The following is a 16118-nucleotide window of genomic DNA, read 5'->3' on the forward strand; positions in this document are numbered from 1 at the left end:
TACTGCATGCTCTCATTAAAATTATGTTCTACTCAACTCGAGAATTCAAAGCTGTAGTCACAGACATGGATAAGCAGAGATGGAAACAGAGAAGAGTGTGTTTGGGTGTGATGAATTAGTGCCTCTGACACTGATACTTTGCTCACTGCAACATGTGCAGTGCATCTTTTTCTTGGTACTTCTGTGAAGGACTATGCAGCATTCGTGGTCTTCAGATGCCCTTAAAACTTTTAAGGATCCACATTTGCATCCTCTAAAAAGTGACTTTCTGTCTTCTGTGCATAATGTGCCCAAAGATTTGCTGCCTGCTCTCATCTTCCATGTGTCCATTCACCCTCTTCATCTCATCCCCTTACATTATCATCCAAGGAACGCTGCAATCCCCACCAGTCCTTAGCGCCTACAGCTTCAGAAACAACCCTGTGACTCAGAGCTATTTGGTCTGACACATCCCGCTGGGACACAACACAACTGTGATAAAAAGAAACAAAAGGAGAAGACGGGTGTTATTAAAAGTGGCTGCGGCTGTTAAATGAGAGCAGGATGTGGATGGCTGCAGACTCAGAAGCTCTTTATGAAATGCAAACAAACTCAGCTCATAGCTCATAAATTTTAAATGAAAAGTTTTCCAATCTTAATCACCAAGCAAAGACCATTCACTTCATCAACTCTTAAATGATACCAGTCAGGTCTACATTTAGGCCGATGGTTCTTGGCAAAGGGCAGCCTAGGCTAACAAGCTGTACACTGCTGAGTGACGCCGACGGTGAAGAGTAAAAACCACCAGTGCATGTGCGCCAACAAAGATGCACATTTAGATGATTTTTTTAATGTGTGTTTTTAATCTGTGTTTACTGGTTAGTCTGCCTCCAGTATGCCACATATGAGAGGACTGCACAGGCTGGCTCACTGTTGCTGCAGATTCACACAGCTCTATATAAACACCCAGAGCTTTCTCACCCAGCCACTGAAATAAATGACGATGCTCACATTACTGTGGATAAGATGTCCCAGTGCTGGAGCTGAGGACAGTTTGAATATTTCTGTCCAGTATCATTATGAAACAGAAATAGTCCTTGAACATTCCTGCTGTCACGGAGGTTCCTGCCTGGACAAGAAGAAAATACTTAACAATGAAAAAGGAAAGCATGCATGGTGACTTAATACATTTCTGTGGTGCATGTGCTTCTATTTTAATGATTGTATCTGGTGGCAAGTGACAGGAAATGTAGGACAAGGGAATAAAATGCACCAAAGGTCCCCAGTTGGATATGAACCGAGGACAATGTGCCACTGTATGAAAACCCAGTTTATTAATTTCTATTATTCCTCGTCACTGATATGAACAAATAATTTCTTGGAAAGAATGAAAACATCCACAGATATTTATTCTTGAATTCAGGACGATGACGTTAGGGGAAACAGAAACAGAAAATAAACAGGCAAAATGTTGAATTTTATGAATGTTAGCTTCCATGGAAAATTTATTTACATCTTTTCTTCTTATTAACACAATTACGCCTCATACCATTCAGATATTCAGTTTTTGTGAAATTATACAAACAAAGAGCCTGAGAACTCTGTGAATCCCAACAAGCACAGCCACTCTTAATTTGGCAAAACTTCAAAGTCTCTGCAGGCACTGACATGACCTCTAAATAAGCACTAAAAGAATCAATTTCCTGTGTTTATGTCTGCAGTTTTTCTGATATACACAGATTCTCTTCTGGATTACACAAGCTATTTAAAAAATGGTTTGGCACTAAGAAGTGCTGTGGGACAAATATGGATTTTTGTCTTCTCCTTCATTCCAGTTCATTATTACAGCTTCTGCAGGCATTACAAAATTATGTTTTTTTAAGAGGCTTATGCATTTGACAAAACATATATTTTTTCAGATGGACTTGAAAGTTGAACTACCTGAACACAGGTGAAAATAACAATCAGAACAAGTCACCTGTGTCTCCGCTCACGGCTAATGCGCTATTTTTAACTGTTCACGTTACTGCAGATGGATATAGTGTGACATATTCATGCAATATAGCTGCCAAGAAATCATTTAAGCAGGATTTCTTTCACAGTAAAGATTAAATCAAAATTTGACAGCTCAGTTAACTACATCTACATGGAATTACTGCATAACTTTATTATACTTCATAATAGTTATGTTTTATTATATATTATTTACCATGTCCCTTCACCTTCTGTAGCACAAATCACTGAAATTTTCTGAGTTCTGCTCTTTGGAGAAGACATCTGGGTTAGCTGAAAGTATCCTCCTGTTACGCCTCAGTAGAGGGCAAAGCTGAGAGTGATGCTAGACGCTGAATCAGTGAGAAATCGCGGTCAGTAAATTCTTATTGTCATCATAGTCATGTTCTCCTGAATATGGTCTCTGACTTGCTGTGGAGAATTAACAGCTTATTATTTGTATTTATTATACTTGTGCTCAACAAAAAGCTTTTGCAAAAGTTTCACAAACCAAAAGTCTCCTCAGCATTCTTAATTTTAGAAATGTCAAACTCTCTGTCTTAATATTTTTGCTAAATATCGCACCTGATAGACAGCTGAATTCTGTCTATCTGGTCATCCAACAGGAGGGAAAATCTTTTTTTTTGGATCTTTGCACTTCATGTAACTGTGTGCTTTCTGTGTGCTTCTTCTCAGCAGGAAGGACTCCCTCGCTCACGTCACAGCACTATGATAAAGTGGAGTGTGTTCAGTCTGCAGCTCTGTTGAGCCATTCACTCAAAATAACAAACTGGTGAATGATGACAGCTCTCAGAAACACGTGGGCTGGCCAGAAAACACTTTTAAAGTCAGACAACCTGACATATTTTGTCATTTTGAGGACAATTCAATTGTGCTGTAAATAGATTAGCCCTGACACAGAAGCTGTGCAGTGACACACCACGGAACAATCGATGGAGCTCAAACCAGGCATGGGACAAAATGTGAGGTCATGAATAGTCTCCCCATAAAAACAGTTTCCTGTGAAAGAGAAGCTTCTTTAATGATGAGACTAAACCAACATTTGCCACTTTTTTAAAGAGTGTCTTTTAGCAGTGAGCTACACCTGCAAGTCTGTAAAATTGGTTCACTCACCCTTCATAACTGAATTCATTTAGCATTATTATAACCAGCCAGCCAGCCATTCTCTTACACTTATCCTATTTTTTACATATTTTTTTATTTCACTGAAATGCTTTTGTTAAATTACCTTTTTTGTGTTTTTCATTCTTTGTGACTCTAGACAATGTTTACATTTGAAATTACAGACAAATGTAAATCTGACTAAAGTCTTGGCTAACAACAGTGTTATTTATTATTTTATTATTATTTTGTTTATATTAGGATGCTCACAGACTGTAGCAGCTCTGGACTGTTGTCTCCATATAATAACGTTATTCCTGCTGCACAGAAGCATCTCTTATTTTTTTTTAGAACATTTGTTTGCATTAATAATTCACCATCTGATGCTATTTACAGCTTGGAAATCTAAAGCAGAAAAAGAGTTTACTCAGAGAAAAGGTACCAAATTCCATCTTTTGTCAGAACAGCCTTACTTTTTTGAGTAAATGGATGCACCTAATAGGTAGTGCGTTGTACCTCTTAGCCTAAAAGCTGCACCTTTAGAATTTAGACTAAAAGGTACAAAGAAAGTCACAAACTTTTTTTTTAAATCCAGGTTCTTTTACCCAGTATGACATATTGTTCCTTTCCACCTCAACACACCTGAGCAGAAACACAAACCAAATTACACCAGGGGTCAGACAAAAAACAAGAATTGCTATACATGACCACTACGGCATTGAGCTGCCCAGACATTATATTTAGCAGCTTCAGCAGGATCAGCAAATCGGACCTTGCGGAAGGCAAACACCAATCATGATAGCCTTGATCAGCAGGATGGTTTGAAGGTGGCTGTAAAGTAGCAGTCAGAAGGCAGCGAGACCTGTGTTTAAGTCATTAAAAACACGTCAGGGGTTTATGAATGAGGTGAGACTTTAAGCACGTCCTTAAACTCATCACGGGTGAGTCGACGTGTCTGCACTGCGTGTGAACGAGCCGTGTTATTATATCAAAGTGTGGCTTAGCTTTCACTGACACACTCGACTCATCTGTAATTAGCTCACAGCTGCGCTTAATGTAACTCATACCAGAAGATTTCATAACAAACATCCAGAAATGACCACTTAGATACGGGAAAAACAGGTGAAAACACAGATGAACCACACTCATTCACACTAATCAGGCCGAACATTAAAACGCATGATGCCAGATCTTTTAAATCTGTCAAATTAAACCTCAAAATTACTTTAACATATGCAGAACAAATATCAGAAGACTAAAAAAGGACTTTATCAGATTTTTTTTAGTCCATTCAAAGATGTCCAGGCAAATTAGGGTTAACGTGTGTTAGCTCAGCCAACTCAAAGATTCTGTGAGTTAGTGGAAAAGTCTTTTAGTATCATCAGTAATGTTTTTGTGTTTTTAGCCAAAGCAGCACATGCGAGTGGGCTACCCAGGTAAAGGGCGAAGTGCTGATTTGTAGTTTTGTAAACAGAGTTGTTGAACTGACTGTTACGTATTTTCCATTGAATCACTGGGACAGGACAAGAGGTCTTTCTGCTGAGAGAAAAAAGATGCTCTGTGCAACCTGGTCAACACAGGAACAAATACCCAAACATTGAGGTCACTCCTTAAACAGGAATAGACGGGTTATTGGACTCTGGTTTCAGCGACATGGCAAAAATGCAGGAAAGAGGGCGGGAAAAAATCACTGTGATAGACACACACACATACACACACACAGACATATGCAGAGTCCTGCCAAATAAAACCTACAAGAGAGCTGGGCGGGCATTTTAAAATTCACCTTTCTGCATGACATCGGAGCAGTAGGTCTGTGCCAAACTAAATCCAGTTTAGAAACTGGGCACACCCTTTTCTGCAGCCCAGGTAGACGTGACAACACAGAGAAAATACACTCATTCATTCACTTCTGCATTAAGACATACAAGCTGAGACTAACTCTGAAGAGAAAGTGTTTAACTCTAAATTAAAATCCATTCTTTGTCTCTGTACCATCACACCTCTGAGGCTAAAAGATCTGTTGTCTTGTTTCCCAGTGCTTGCATGACTCACTTCTCACATACCATTGTGTGGAAGGAGGCAGATACAGTGGCTGGTTTGTGAAATCTGCCTTAATGCTCAGTAACCTGAGACCTTCACCTTGAGTCAAAACATGGTGGCAGAGCAGCAGTCAGTATGAGCTATGGAAGCTATGCTGTATTTTACACAGTCAGTGTACATGCATGTTACAGCATAAAGGGGTAACTGTCAGGACATAATAAATATGAGAGACCTGTCATGCTTTCTATGTATTAGGAAAGAAAACTGCATGTGTTTCATTTCAACTTTGTTAAAAAGGGTAAGATACTAACAGTCATCATTTAGTTCATTAAATCAGTTGATCAGCAATTTCTAATCCAAAGATTTACAAGTGAAAAAAAGAGGAAAGCAGCAGAAACAGCACATTTTAAAATCTGGAACCAACTTCCGTTCATCATTTTATTTGATAAATGACAAACTGATATTTAGGTAAAGTACAGAAAACATGTCATTTAAGATTAATTCTACACTATAAAGCGTTGGCAGCTTTTGCAATTGACCGCTAAAGACCAAACAGGCAAAAATGTTCACTCTGGGTTCAAAACAGCACACACAGCAGACTCTCACATTACCATCTTCCTTTCTGCGTGCTGCCTTTTCCAATTGTCACAACAGCGGCATTTTCTGAGATAATCCAAAAGGAGTGAGAATCATCTACAAAGCTGCTGCTCCTGCTCGCTGGCTGCTGAACCAAAATGAAATCCATTCGGCTCACACACTCATTACTCGTTCACAGCTGAGTGGCTCAGGACAACCTCAAGCAAGCTGGATGAGCATTGGTCAAGTGTTCAGCTGGTCCATACACAGTCTGTGATTTGTCCTGTTATCTCTCCCTCTCCCTCTCTCTCTGTGCACACTGTGCTTTCTGTGTCTGTTTTTCTCTCTGTGTGTTTCTTCTCTCCCCTCTTGCAGCACCTCAAGGGCTGGCCATCATGTTCCAGGTTGGTCTGAATGAGGAAGCACGACCAAACACGAGGAGTGGTGAGAGAGGGAGCAAAGCAGTCAGTGCAAGTGCAAGTGCTGTTTCCTAGTTTTCTCTGTGGCATGTTATGACACACACACACACACACACACACACACACACACACACACACACACACACACACACAGAAAAAACAAGAGCGAGACAGGGGCTCAATATCACAGTCATAATTGGCTTATAGTGCCAAAGAGGAACATGATCCTTGGATGCCACAAGCTGAAACTAAATGACAAGAGAAAGAGAGAGAGAGAGGAGAGAGAGAGAGAGAGAGAGAGAGAGAGAGAGAGAGAGTGTGTGTGTGTGTGTGTGTGTGAAAATAGACTTATGGAGGTTCTCACAGAGACTGACTAAAAGCTATCTCTCTCAAGAAAAAATTTAGCGTGAAGTCTTTGGTTGTTTTTGTTTTGTTTTGTTTTTTTATTGGTGAAGAATCCTGTTAAGATTAATTATCTATTGCTTATCATCAAGATTAAACCACAAATCTAGGAAATTCATGGGAGTCCTATGATAAAATGGACAAAAACAGTTTTTCATTAGTTATTCATAGTAGTAGTATCAGTATTAGTATTTTATTTTAAGATAAACCCAATAGCTCTTGAAAACATTAAACTGGACATAATGTTTTTAATACATACTGATACAGTAAAAAAAAACACTGAGATCAATAATAAGACGCTGGTGGGGCTTCCAGCTTATCTTTTGAGAAACTGCAATGTCTTTATGACTATGCAGACTAAAAATAAATTCAAATTTCTTAATACTACCACAGCTCTAGAAAACAGTTCACTTATCAGCATGCTGAGCAGACTCTTAAATCAGGAGGGAATCAGCAGCTCCCCAGAAGGCTAACCAGCTGGCATACATGATCAAAGCTACAGGTTTAAGTACTCAGTTCTGCCACTGTGGCTGCAACATCATCACTGCCTAACTCCATGTATCACATCATCATCATCCCAAGGACAAACTCCGAGATGGGATGTGACAATGTGAACATGAAAAAGGTAGGAAGAGAAGAGGAATACCTGCTTATTTATATCATTTACTGTAACAAGGACAGAAGACAGCAATGAATGTTCTTTGAGATGCTGGGACTAATGGATGATTTAAAACATCATATTATAGCATTTTTAGGTAAATCACACCTCAAATCACAGTTTACATTGAGGATCTTCATCCTGAAAAAGTATTAAGATATTTTGTTGAGGGGAGTTGAAACTAGAGAGGAGCCAGAGAACAGGGAGGACATGAGAAAGAAAGAAAAAGTGTTCAAATGGAAAAGCCAATGCTACTGGGTGACACACCATACAGGCAGCAGCTGTTGGGAACCAGAAGCAAGAATATCTTGTGTCTCTATGTCTGACCTGCTGTCAAAGCTGAGACAAAAAGTGACAGAGAGAGACAGACTGACAGTGAGATTTTGCTCTCTCTGACCCAGAGTGTGACGCAGTACATTCCTTTTTTCAGCACTTGACTCGCTTTATCAAAAGGCCACAACCTAGGTTACAATTAGCATGCAGCACAGACAAAGGACATTTTAAGTGAGTTTATTTTACACTCACTGGCCACTTCATTAGTTACACCTTGATAGTACTGGAATTGCCTTCAGAACTACCTTAATTCTCATGGCACAAATTTAACAAAGTGCTGGAAACATTTTGGTCCATATTGTTATGATAGCATCACATAGTTGCTGCAGATTTGCCAGCTGCACCACCACCACCACCAGCCTGAACTACTGATACACAGCAGGATGAATCTGTGCTTTCAAGTTGTTTATGCCAAATTCGGACCCTACCATCCTAAATGTCACAGCAGAAATTGAGACTCATCAGAACAGGCAACATTTTTCCAGTCTTCTAGTGTCCAGTGATGGTGAGCCTGTGTGAACTGTAGCCTCAGTTTCTCATTCTTAGCTGACAGGAGTGGCTCCTGGTGTGGTCTTCTGCTGCTGTAGCCCATCTGCTTCAAGGTTTGACATTTTATGCAATCAGAGATGCTCTTCTGCATAACTTGATCCTATCAGCTCGAAGCAGTCTGGTCATTCTCCTGACCTCTGGCGTCAAGAAGGCATTTTCACTCAGAGACCCACGGCTCACTGGATATTTCTCTTTTTTGGACCATTCTCCATAAACCCTAGAGATGGGTTTACCTGGGAAAATCCCAGTAGCTCAGCAGTTTCTGAAACACTCAGACCAACAACCATGCCATGTTCAAAGCCACTTAAATCACCTTTCTTCACTGTTCTGATGCTCAGTTTGATCTCCAGCAGCCATCTTTACCATGTCTCCATGCCTAAATGCATTGAGTTACTGCCATGTGATTGGCTGATGAGATATTTGCACTGAAAGTGGATGTGAGTATATGATATTAAGCTTCTTTTTCAGCTGTTTGTGTTTCATTAACAATATTCAGTTTACTTTTTTCAATACAAATAGCATTTTTATTAAATACATTAACATTAAAAAATAACTCCTAAATAATATGATTAGTGTATTTTAAAATTCCTTTCATATAAAGTGCCACACAAATTTCCTAAAGGTCATAAAAGTGCTTATCAGAAATCGTACATATTAAATTCAAAGTTTTAGAAAGCAAAGAGAAGCAACAAACCCTCACATGTGACAATGCTTTTCATTTTTTAGCAATTTGGCTTCATACCTAAATTAAGCGGAAGAGTTCATTATTAATTTTATATGATCAAATTAATTGAAAAGCAGGGTGCAATCTTTAAAAACATTCAAACCTCATGTATGCAGCTGCATACATACACTGCCAACATGCACTCACAAGAGTATAAGGAAACCTCAGCTGTATCTTACCCTGCAACCAAACGGCTTGCTCATCATAGCGTATCGGAGTGCAGCGTGCCCTCTGCTTTAACTTCAGCAGATCGAGCCCGTGTGTTGTGATGTTCTGTTTTCATTTCTTTCGTACATTTGAGCTATCATTGTTGTGCTCATGATCTACCCCTTGCTCTGTCTCTCGCTCTCTGTCTCTCCCTCCCTCTGGTCCTCCTCCTGGCACCATTAATGCACGACTCTACTGGGAGACGAGGCAAATGTGCAAAGTCACAAAGGGACACAGAAAGAGATAGAGGCAGAATAGGGAAGAAAAGCGCCAGGGAGGGGGAGAGGGATGAAAAAAAATGTGTGTTAGTGTATGACAGCACGTCTGTGGTATTAGGCTTGAGCAGAGTGAGCATGTCCTAGCCAGAGGAGAGAAGCTGTTGATTCAACTGGTCGCAACCAAGGCCTCGTTGCCCTTGTCCTTATCTTTCGGTCTCCCCCCCTTTCTCTCTCTATCTCTCTCTCAAAATCCCCTCCTTACTCCACTCATGCAGCATACATATTATAAATAGGGCATTTTACTTAATCCTGAATCTCTCCCATCGTCCTGTGCTCCTTTGTCAGTGCATTACTGTGAATTAGAAATCTGAGCACAGAACCGACTCCGCTCTTAATAAATTCTGCATTGAATGCATGTGTGCGTGCATGTGTACGTGCACGTATGCGTGCACGTGTGTGCAGCCTTGTAGAAACTTTAAAGTAATAAAAGTTTATTTAATGTATCAGTGAGTTCAATGTGTTTTGGTTTGAGGCTGTTGGTCTGACTAAACATTTAATGTGATTAATTCACTTCGTACTCTAATTAGGACATGCAATCTTCACACATCAGTTTAGTAATAATGAAAATGATTTGTTTCAATCTTAGTCTAAATAGTAAATATTCAAAAGCCTGAGACAGGCCTCATTTCAGACTGCCAGTAGTAGAAGGGAAAGAGCTCCCTACTTTGATCAAAACCCAGTGTTAAGCCTTCTGATTAGACAAAGATACCCTTGGTTGGTTTGCTTTCAGATGCTATCTTGAATATCAAATATCTAATTATTTTCTCATTAAATTAAAGTGAGACATCTGGCCATGGCTGAATCATGTAGTACCCAATCTAGACATAAAACAGGAGCTTTACGAGCCACCTGCACACATTCGTATTACCAAATTTCTGCATAAATCCTTTTAGTAATTTTCCTGGGTCAAATCTTTCACATATTTATTCATTTTGTAGACTCTCACAGTTTATAGTAAATATGCAGCCTGGATATTCAAGGCTTACTGTCTGACATCTCACATGGGATAAATGTCCCACAAAAAGCATTTGCACCTTGTATTTGGTTTAGCCTGACAGCTTTCTAGTCATTCTCACTGCGAATGTCTGTGCAATATTAACAGCTGCAATATATAAAAATGAACAATTAAAACAAGCCTGTCACTCCAAATGTAATGCTGCATTACTGTATTTGGAAGCAGTGCTGCCCATGTGCATTTTTTTAAAAAGGTGTCTGTGTGTGTGTTCATAATGGAATGGAGTGCTTAGAAGCTGCTATATCCCAATCAGAGATGGAAACAAATGCACCTCAAGCTTTAGGTTTCTATTTTTGCCTCCAGTATCCTCAGCACTTCAAGCATGCATGGTCCCAGGCTCTGGCTCAGGCAGCTAGCACCTCTATTACCATTCTGTAAAGCAGTTAACATCACTGGAGGTGCATTTCCTCCACTGAGCAAGTCAGGGCCAGGCTGAACAGAAGTTCACATAAATGGAAGTGTGGTAATCAGATGTCTGCCTCAGTTTCTTAAACTTTGGTGGCTTATAGCACAAGCTTTTCAAGAGTGGGGAATCCCATAAGAGCGGCTGAAGAAGATTTAGTCAGCTGCTGAACTAAAGTTTAGTTTTTTTACACTGAGTGCTCTTTTGGGAGTACGGGAGCGTAGTGCATTCACTTGACGTAACAAGATAATTATCTCAGAAATTTCATGAAAAAATTTCAATTAAGAAAAAAAGGCTCTGCTTGCTTCCTCAAAAAAGAAAAGAAAAAAAAAAGAAAGAAAAGAGAGAAAAGAAAAGAAAGGGAGAGGGGGAGAGGGAGGGAAGGGAAAGGAAAAAAAAAAAAAAAAAAAAAAAAAGAAAAAAAGAAAAGAAAAAAAGAAAAAAGAAAAGAAAAAAGAAAAGAAAATATTTTTAAATGAGCCTGAAGTCACATTCAGATACTGCTTTCATTCCTGTTTGGGTGTTTTCCCATCTGTAATCTGTGGTTGTGGAGCAGTAACAAACTGGAAAGAAACCCTATGGTTATCGGCTGCAAAAGTTCACTTAACCACAAAACAGATTCTTGAATCCAAAGTGAAAACCCTTAAGATGAAGTATCCGAAACATAAACCATTGGAGTCCAAAATAAATCCCAATGTCTTTACAAGCTGAAATCCCAATAACTTATTTCACTTTCTTTGTATTTATTGTTTAATCACAAAGGCTTCTAAAGAGAGATGTTTTTGGGGATTGTGCTTACCTTAGTAAGTACTTTAATACTTGAGTCCTCGTGCATTTCTAGTTGTCAGCCAGTTCTTTTTGGTACAGCGGGCCCTATATGTATGTTGGAGGAAAAACCTCAACATACACTGACCAGCTTTGCACGGGTGCAGACAGGCTCGACATGAGCGCAGGTTTTGTACTGTTGTGACCCCCTTGTAATGAAAAAAAAGAAACTGGTCTATGTTCTACTGGATGCTAATAATAGAGCACCCCAGCCACGCTAACGTTGTATGAGCAAAATGTTGAACTAAAGACCTGAGTTGAGACAGAGTGACCCAGTGGGGGACTTCACTCTTCTTGTCATCCCACTGACTATGTGACACCCCCCCCCCACAGCCTCCTCTGGAGCTGACCCTGGCAGTCACCATGAAATAAAATCAATTACCGGGAGCTGTTAGTGGTGTTAGTGTCTTATTGTAAACTTATTGTTTTTCATGGAATTATGTGCATCTGCATGTGAGACTGAAACACGAGGCATAAGAAGCTGGGCCAGTTAAGAATATGATCAATGAAGAACACTAAAGCAATTAAAAAAACTCACACACATAAGAAAAAGGGAGCAATAATCCTAAGTGTTAAGTTTTAAGTTAAAGTGATTCATATTCCCAATTTCTGGTCTGTTAGCAAAACAATGAAAATCAATTCACAGCCTTGACCTAACTTAGGCCTGCTGGCAAGGTTTTATGGATTTTACATTTAGTCATGCAGGTGCATGTCTCCTAAGCTCACTCTAATGCTGACTTCCTCATGATTCACATACAATGCTGACTTTTAATGTCAAGCCAACATAGGCTGACTTGACATTATCGTCAAAATACGGCTGAGATGGCAGAAGGACACTTTCCTGTTGTGCATTTTTCTGATGCGTCTGCAAAGAAATACTTTATGCACTTGATGCAATCGTTTGTCGTTACTGGACAAAATCAAAAGGATGAATTCTTTTAATTTTTCTGCTAATTTTCCACCCCACACTGTGCCAAACCGCAGCTGACTGCTACACAAGCGTGGTACCGATCTGGTCTGTCTTGGTAAGAGACCACAGAAGTGTAAATTATATTAAAATATAGACAGTATATTATATATCATCTGTAAATCTGCATGTTTTGTTAACTCATGAGATTTACTTAAAGGTAAATTCCTGGCCTTAGTCTGACATCCTTAGGGTAAAGAAAGAACTGAAGGAAATAATTTTAAACCCTCTTTTTGTAATTTTCTTGTTCTGCCTTTATATTGACATGTTTTTAGCTGCAAACCATTGTGTACATGTTCTGTAATTGTATGCATGGTGTGATTTCATCATGATTGTTGTTCAGTTCTTTCTTATAATCAAATAACATATAAGGAGGATTATTTTTAAATGATGTCATTGTTAATGCCAGCAATTGGGAGAAAACCCATATGAACACTGTCACTGTCGGCTAAATCACAGACTAAGTCGCAATGATACAAACACAATAAGAAGGCAAAAAGCAGGAATTATATATTTATAGTGTGTGCATTTGTGTAGTATCATTATAATTAAAAAATTACTGATATCTGGCACCCAATTATTGCAGGAGGAAGTGATATAAATATAGCCACATGATATTTGCCCTGCCACTAATGTGTGTGATTAAAACACCCAGCCCCTGTTAAACACCGTGCATGTTGAGCTGTCAATATTTAAATCTAAACGTATGTGACTGTAACTGCTGGTGGTCTGCCCTGTAAAGATGAGGGAACTTTTCCATGCTCCTCTTTGTTGATCCCAGCACACGCATACATGTTTATAGGGTATAATTTATCTCAAATGCCCAAAGATCAGAAATAGCATAAAAACCTCAAAATATAGGTTAGTATTCTCAGGAAATGTTTTCTCATTCTGGATCCAGCACTCACTCAGGAGAAAATCCTCCAAAATCTAGATCTCTACATGTCATCGTAATAATAAAGAACAGTTTGCAAACCTGAACATCATTCTAATATATAATACAAATAAAGCAAACGAGAGTGCATCACATCTGAAGCTTATTTCTGCTTTTCTTGGAAATACTTGAAGAACAAATGCCACAAAGTGGTACAAAGACACACACAGAGCTTAAACACACGAGGCAGGTGACGCTGACCCAACGCAAACAAAATGAAACCCTTGAGATGGAAGCCAGGTGGTTAAGCGCTTACAGGGTGGTGAAAAACCTTGAAACAGGCCCGAGAACAGCATCTAGAGGCCAGGCCGGGGAGTACACCTGCACTCAGAGGAGACAAACAAACCTCCACGGCAGCTGGTTAAACAACACACACGCACTCCTAAACCTTCAGCCTCTTATTTATAACCTCGCCCACACAGCAAAGAAGAAGACCCCGAGCACGCAAGACGCAGCCACACAGACAGACAGTAACAGCTGGTTACAGGGGTGAATGCCACAGCGTTCAGGTTGGAGGTGGAATAACACAGAGAGCTGGTTAGGGGTGACTGAATAACATATAACAGGCCTATTTCACAGCAGCTATTTTAATATGAAATATGGATAAACATGTGTTACTAATGATGTTAATGAAGGTCTGCCCTATTTAGATACAAGTGCCTAATTAATATGATGGGTAACACCTGTCTTTACCTACTATTTTATGTGAAAATGGCTGCTGCATTGAAAAATAATGATTAGCGTCTACTGCAGAATTGAAAACACCTTCTGTGCACAGAAGGTGCACTTCTTTCTCTAAGAAGAAAATGAATTCTTTGCATTTGCTTAAAGCTGACACTAACAGCGCTTTAGCTCAGCTCAGCTGATATAGCTGAGATGATAAACAAATGCATGCTGAATAGTTGAATATGGTTGAATAGTCAAAATTTCTATTACTTCATCAGCTTTAAGTTATTTCATCTGCCAGATTTTTCACAACCAGCTCCATCTTTATGTTTTATATTACATGTGACTAAAGAGGTAGTATGCAAACTCATGCATATCCACCAGGGGAGGAAAAAAAAAATCGTTATAAATGCAACAAATTATGCAGTTATGTTGAAAATAATAAAAGATTGCAGGTGTGTGTGTGTGTGTGTGTGTGCGTTTGTGTGTAAGAGTTCAGGTTTTCTGAGAAATCACTTATTTAGTAACACATCTGCCTAAACAGAATAACTCGAGCTGCAAAGATTAATATCGAGTATCAGCCCTTTGAAGAGGAGTCAGATCTTCTAAGATGCTAATTTTGATTCATGAGTGACACTCATCCTGTCTGCATGTCATCACATCATCCGTCTTAAACTTGTGTAACTGCACCACCAGAACAAACAGCTGGGGAGGTTATCAATGCCTCCTGGGCTTCTGAATAAAAGAATAGCTGCAGGTTTAATCACTCTCTTAACACTGATTTTATAGGGAGGGAAACGATTCTCAAAGTGCTTATGTGTGCTGGAAAACAAGACACAAGCTAGCCACTTGTGCTCTTGAATATCTTACATCTGATTATTGATTGAAAAGAAAAACTTAAAATCAAATAAAAACTTTGGTCAGCAGCTCTGCAAGATCAGTCCTCTTCTTTTAGTGACAGAAGACTCTCTATGTGAGCGACACTCTGCACTCCATGCACACATCTGTTTAGGTAAAATAAACCCTCACTATTTAAGCCTCTTTCCTTCACTTTTGGTGATGCGTGCAGATTTAGCTAAAGTCCTGCCAAAAAGCCTGGAAATGACACCGTAGAAAATACCTGACATTATGAATCCGACCCGTGGCTCTGCGCCGTAACCCAATTTTATCGTGCATGTATGTGTTACTCCCCAAAGGGTTAAAACAGTGTTTGCTCAGCTTGACACCGTCAGGCGAAAGGTCCATAAGTCACTACTGTGCTAACTTCAGAGTCCAAGCGTTTCATTTCACTCTGTTTTAGCATTTTGTCTGCGTTTCAGCATTTTAAAATGAAATAAAATACATGCAAAATATCACTTGTGATATTTTAAATGCCATTTGCCATTACCTCATTATTATTTTTAAAGTAATAATAATAACTTTATGAATGTGGTCCTCTATACCTTGCGGGCCGGGGTCGCCCCGTCTTGCCCATCCTGTAATGCGGTGTGGAGCAGGAGCAACACTCGGGTCTGTAAGCTGTCCGTCTGCCACCGTCTCTGTGTCCACCTGGAGGTGTGGAGGGTTCCTGCTGACGCCTGTTGACCGGGTCAGTAGTGCAGCGTCCTCCTGGTGCCGCAGTCTCATCTGATCCACAGGGGAGGGGAGCGCGCAGCGGGGACGCGCACAGAGTAGCTGGGAATCAGGAGTGGGTGAAACCAAACGGGGGGAAAATATCTCTCTCTGTGCGGTACTTCTCTGTGTGATTTTAGTCCTTATTAGGAAAACCAAGCATTAAAATTTAGCGTTGCATTTTTTTTTTATGCACACAAGCAGTGGTCAAAAAAAACCAACCACAAATGAAATACAAAATAACCCATTTAATGAAATACTTTCAATTAAAATACGATTTTGAACTATAAAGGAGCATCTCTTTTTCACAAGACAATTCCTTCATTGTGTATAATACTGATCCTGAACGGTTCTCTCTTTCTCTCTCTCTCTTTTCTTATGTCACATTGTTAGCGTGCTGCGGTAAGTCCCCGTC

Source organism: Archocentrus centrarchus, chromosome 7 (genome assembly GCF_007364275.1).
Source record: "Archocentrus centrarchus isolate MPI-CPG fArcCen1 chromosome 7, fArcCen1, whole genome shotgun sequence".
Taxonomy (NCBI): Eukaryota; Metazoa; Chordata; class Actinopteri; order Cichliformes; family Cichlidae; genus Archocentrus; species Archocentrus centrarchus.